We start from the raw sequence: 6,000 nt of genomic DNA, 5'->3' as shown, positions 1-6,000 counted from the left end.
ACTTCCCACATTCCATCCTCTTCAGGGAAGCCTGAGATCATGTCTATCTCCCACTAGCCAGCATCTGAAAACAGATGCCTGTCTGTTGACTCCCATCAGCCATAGGAGGTATCCCTCCAGAGCTGGCAGGGCTGTTGTCTCGATCCGATATCGGGGATGTCCTGATTCGATATCAGGGAGGGTTCTTAAATGATCCCAAGAGAGAGATTAAGACACAAACGAGGTCAGATGCCGGACAACCTTGTGATCTTTATTAAACAAGCGGCTGATAAGAGCGATAGGACAGGGAGAAAAAGGAAGACAAAGTCAGAATCCCTAAGCTAGAAAATGGTAGAGATGCGGCAAGATTAATCACCACCACCACGAGCCCGCGATGTCCCGTTGGCTCAGTCTCGGTGCAATCGATGATGGTCCAAGCTCCAAGCTCCGCCGAAGTCCACAAGAGGGATGTTTTGGGAGCCCACACGCGCACACACGCACATGCACACAACTCGCAACGATGCCCACGCACACGCACACCTCGCGACGATGCACACGCACGCACACATGCGCCAGTACAGAGTACGCAGTCCTTTTATCGCCTTAGTCCCCACGATTTCCTGGAAAAGTCCGCCCATTTCCACGGAGCTCGTTGTAATATGTGCCGCCCTGTGGACCTCCATGCGCGCATGCCCAGATGTTCATGGTGGTCTCACTGGCGAGGGTCGGCCCACGGTGCCTTCAGCCTCTGCACATCTTCCTCGCCTCAATTTCCTCCCGACCCGGCTCGCGCGCAGGTGCAGTCTGGCTGGCACTGCCAGGGACGTTGTTATTTGCGCTTCGGGCAGACGTCGTGGTTTCTTCGGGGACTACCCGTCTCCTTCAAGGCGTACTCTGTCGCATCAACAGGATGCAGAGGCCAGGAAGTGGTAGTGATGCAGCAGCGATGTTGAGACAAAGTCCTACACAGTCTCCTACAGCTGTACCTGAATAAAACCACTGTAAGATGAGTAGGGGGGCACAGCCCACTGATTGTGGAGTTGTTCCGCCCAGTTGAGAAAAGGGATAGGCCCCCTTTCTTCTCACAATGATCTGGCAACTTGGTAAGCTTCAGCTGACCTTACCATTCTTTGTTAAGCATCACCATCCTTCCTCCCCTCAAGAGACATTGAGAGAAAGTGAAATATCCTTTTTCCTTGCTTGTGTCAGTAGCTTGCCTTTTCTCTCCCCTTCTTTCACCTATAGCTTTCCACAATGCTCTCCACACCTTTTTCTCTATTACCTTATAAAACCTTTCTCTTGCCACTCTAGTCACCTCTTTTCCCACTATGGTCTTGTCATTTGAGACAACAGGAGGACTGGCTTTCATGCAACTTCTTCCAGTAGTGTTTTAACATCAAGTTCCCAGGCAGAGGATCTGGGGGAGCGAGAAGATGGGAGTTTGGAAGCTAGGAAAAGACATTACATCACGTGAGTGTGATGAAATAAACAGAATGATATGGCAAATTTGGTCAACATTCACTACGTCTTGCAGACTGTGACAGGAATATGCACGTGTGTCTGTGTGACTGGTACTGTTTGACCTTATAACATGCATAGGTGTGCCCGTGTGCATTTGTGAGCTGAAGCACAAGCTGGGGAATCTTCACCTGAAAATAAGTTCTTTCTAGACTCGTCTTGTCATACTCATTTCAGACCCTGAGAAAACACAATGCACTAAAATGATAAATTAGACTAATCTAAAAATAAAGTCATCCACCAGAATTTATGAATCAAAGATTTAAACAAGTGCCTTAGGTATAGAAAGACTTTGGATAGTTTAAATAACAGAAGCTGATTCTAAAATGGGATGAGTTCAACACATGTGAACAGTTGCTGCTCAGATGAAGTTTCACAGCCTGATGGCATGTGAAATTTAAAGATTTTAACAACTATAGGAGCATAAACACTCTAAAAATCAGTTATGTTCTTAGTGACTCGTCTTGGTCATTAGATTTAATCTGCAAAGTTTATCTGAAAACAGCTGAAGATAACAGTCACTTTGTGTGAGCTAATAGCCAAGAATCCTTAGTTGTTTAGCATAACTGACAGGCATCTTTTCTGTGTCATGCTTGCTTGGCACCAGGAATTATCAAAACACTGAAATGACGGTGGCAGAAAGTAACAGAGCACATGCACCAGGCATGGGCTTGCAGATATATGGGCGATCACATATATACACAGTCAGCAAAAAGAGCAGCCATTCCCCAGTTTGTACAAGGTCTCTTAGCTCCTTCAAACCCCGCTCACTCACCACAAGAAGGACTAACAATATCTGTTACGCTTCAGGGTGACAAGCCCTGTAAAGGGTAACATTTAAGGGGCCGCAGTCGCTGCCATGGCTGCAAAATTTGTTTTCTCAATACTGATCTCAGATAACACTGAGACCCGGTCATCCTCTCCTCAGCAAATCGCTATCCGATCCTGTGTCTGACAGCGTTCCATGGGCAGTTCCAATTCTTTCCAGATCAGAGTTCTAGCTTTTCATGGCTGAAGGCAACCTGATGCTCTGGCTTAGCTCCAGCTCACACAGAACTGCCAGTCGAGGGGAAGGCCTCAGCAATGGGACATTTTTTTGTCAGCACCTGTCTCAGAGCACTCTGTTACAGAAGAAGTGGAAAAAATCTATGGTCACTTCACCAAAACCAGTTTCTTAATCACATCTCTTACTTAGCACCTGCTTCATCATGCACAGCATCTTACAATGTGGCTTATTATTAGCCATTATTTTCCATAGCACTCAGCTTACCCAGTCTGGGGCCAGAGGTGACACCACTGGAAATTCTGAGACTGGGGAAGAAGTGGACAAAAGGGAGAAGGAATGGTGAGTCTTATGGGGCTCTGGTGTGCTGTGAGAGTGACTCAGGCTGAATGTCTCACAAGCAAATGCCTCAGAGGGAGGATGAAAACTTGCTACTGTAGTAATTGACCTTTGAATTTTGCATTTGAAAGGAGAAGGGTCTCCCAACACTATGGAAAGGTGACAGCTGCATGGTTAGCATCTGGACATCCAGTCACACTGGGACACCGCTGCATGCATCCATGGCTAGGGAGCTCTGCCTGTGGAGTTGACAAAAAACATGCAAAACTCCAGCTAAAATGGCCAGTGCTTTGTTCCCAAATCAGCTAAATGTAGCCTGCTTTTGTCTTCATTCTAAGAAACACCTTTGCCAAGCATCTGGAGAGTTTCAGGAATGTCAAGAGTGCATGCTGTTCCTGCTTGTGCCTCAGGTGTAATCTACTGCTAGGTACCCCACTATCTCGCTCTGCATTCCCCAAATACTTCATAAACTGCTCCAGCTTCCAATGTGGAATTCTTCAGAGCTCTTCCGACCATTTATCAGGCCAGGGTTTAATAGTGGCTTTCCTGTCTGATAATACTGGATGATGAGCTCCTCAAACCTCCTTCACAAACCCTCAAACACATTCCTGTGTACCACATAAAATTCCCACTGTTTGGATAGTGGCCCGACCAGTATGTCAGCTTGTCTCTTTTCCTAACTGGCATTCCCTTTTTCCTGAATGCTCTGCTTTTCTGGCTTGTTATCCTTCCCAGATTGCTATGATCTGTCGTTCTCTTTCTTGTTCTACAGCAAACCAATTTCATGATGTCTCCTTTTGGAGGAAGATTGTGAGTAGTCACAGCCTATGGCAAACCTGTACAAATTTGATAAGGTGCCAAAGAGAGAGCAATCAGCTCTATTCCTTCACCAGGAGAACTTTAGCCCTTGGCTGCTGTGGCATTCCGGCCTCTGTGACATAGGTGACATGGTTATTGTTCATTAAATCACCGACTGTACCAGCAATTGGCAATTGAGTCACACATTTACTAAGAAAAGCCATGTAATGTTTGCAATACAATTTCTGAAAGGTTGCGAAAGACTTCTACCAAAGACAGAACCCAGACCTTGCATATTTGCATTAAACATAATGGAAGGAATGATCTGAAGCTCCTAATCAAGGTAAATATGCCTATGCTGTGCTGGTCATTTAAAAGATAACAGGGCAAATTCCAGTCTCAACTATAGTACTAGGGTAAATGCAGAGATATTCTACTAATTCCTGCAAAGTTACTTGAGATTTATAGTTGTGTCTCTAAATCAGAATGCAGGCCTCGGTCTTAATTTTGACAATTGCACATATTAAGCACTGGATTTATTAGAACATTTCCCCCAGCCAACTTCTGCCAACAGCAATGGCAGTTAATTGTCTTTGATTTTTTTTATTTTGGTTTTGTTTGTTTGATTGTTTGTTTGGGGTTTTGTGTGTGTGTGCTTGTTTTTTAAATATCTGACCATAAATTAAACCAGACTCCCAACATTCTGTCATAAGAAAGGACAGGAAAACCGTGTGGGCAAGGAGAATATTGGGAGCATGCTGTAAGTACATAAAAAGGAATGTTAACAGAGAAACTAAAAATAAATGAGGGCTACAGGTGAATCCTGATGTAACTGCTTTGACCTCAATGGAGTCACATTTTGTTCCCACTGAACCATCACCTCTAACTCTGGCTTCATATGTGACCTTTCATAAACAGCTAAACATGATTTAATTGACTGGCTTTGTTCTCCTTTTATTGTCGTTCAGGGCCTTCTGAGCTAAAACGTAAGCAACCTCAGCTGCTTATATATTTGCAGTCACAGAACTAGTGAGGACCACATGGGGAGGCTACGTTTCAGCAACAGCAAGCCACTATAATAACAAGGATATCAGAACATCATTTGGACCTATGAACTTTGGCACTGAAAACACGTAAAACATTATGGCAGATATTAAACTTAAAGGCTACTTCAGTATATTCCCAGAAACCAGCTGTTCAAACAATAAGAGGGGGGCAGTGGTGAAATACAATCTCAAGGTGATTACCTTCTCAAATTTTTAAATTGTATTACCAGTGAAATGAAACAATGCTAAAGACTTCTTCTGACAATACACATATCTGTTTAATGCAAACCTGCTGTAAGAACAAGCCTGTTTCCTGTTACTTAAGGCAACACAAATGCACTGATATTACACTAGCATTCCGTGTTTCACCTCTCGCATGCAACAGTTACATCCAGACCCTTCACAAAGTTCTGCCTCTCCAACACTGAACCCTATTCCTCTGCTTAACTGCATTGTTTAAATACAGACAAAATAAAAGACTGACTAAATTAATGACAGTGGTATTTGGATGAATCATAAGACTTTGACTTTAGTGTAGTCCAAGCATACCTAAAGGAGTGGGAACTAATCTCTGGCCAGCACCAACTGTCCTAGACCATCTGAAGTTACTAAACAAAAAAATATTTACATTCAGTGCAGAGTTGCTCCCCCAGGCATCTGTAGTATAACAGGACATAGCATGATGATGATACAAGGACACAGGTAACTTAGAGACCGTCCACATCAGTGCTTTGGTCACAGTACTGGACACTTCACAGATTATGATCTGGAACATGGAGAGGCAATCGGTGTCCAGGTGGCCTTCATCCATCTATGGGGAATGCTGTCTGATTAACTGACAGACCAAACTAAATGGGAAGTAATTTTGCGAGGGCAGCGGGAGGGTGCATTTGTACAAAGAGAAAGAGAACATGCCATGGCTACTGCATACCCGTCACTGTGCCTTGAGGTACCTGGCTGGGCACATATAGAGTTTGGTCCTCCACGATGGCTGGCATTCAAAAGCTGAAGTTTGTGTGACACTAGATGCTGATTTATCCTGGAGTGCACATAATCCAACATTGAAAAATGGAAGCAACTAGAACCTATCTCCCTCTTCCTCAGGCACCTATTTGAATAACAGTTCCCATGCTTTTACCAACTATTTGAAGACCTTATGTGAGCATTTCACACCAGCAAGTAATCACATTTTGCCTAAGCATAATGGTTCCCCCCATAAGTCAAGATGGTTTAAACTCATGACCACCAGCACTGTCATGAGCCTTGCACTGGAGTGAAAAAAAACCCAAACAATTCTATAAAAGAGGATTGTTACCG

The sequence above is a fragment of the Tyto alba genome, unplaced genomic scaffold, assembly GCF_018691265.1.
Source record: "Tyto alba isolate M040663 unplaced genomic scaffold, T.alba_DEE_v4.0 Super-Scaffold_19, whole genome shotgun sequence".
Classification (NCBI taxonomy): domain Eukaryota; kingdom Metazoa; phylum Chordata; class Aves; order Strigiformes; family Tytonidae; genus Tyto; species Tyto alba.
The sequence above is the reverse complement of the archived record's forward strand: the minus strand, read 5'-3'. Positions refer to the sequence as shown.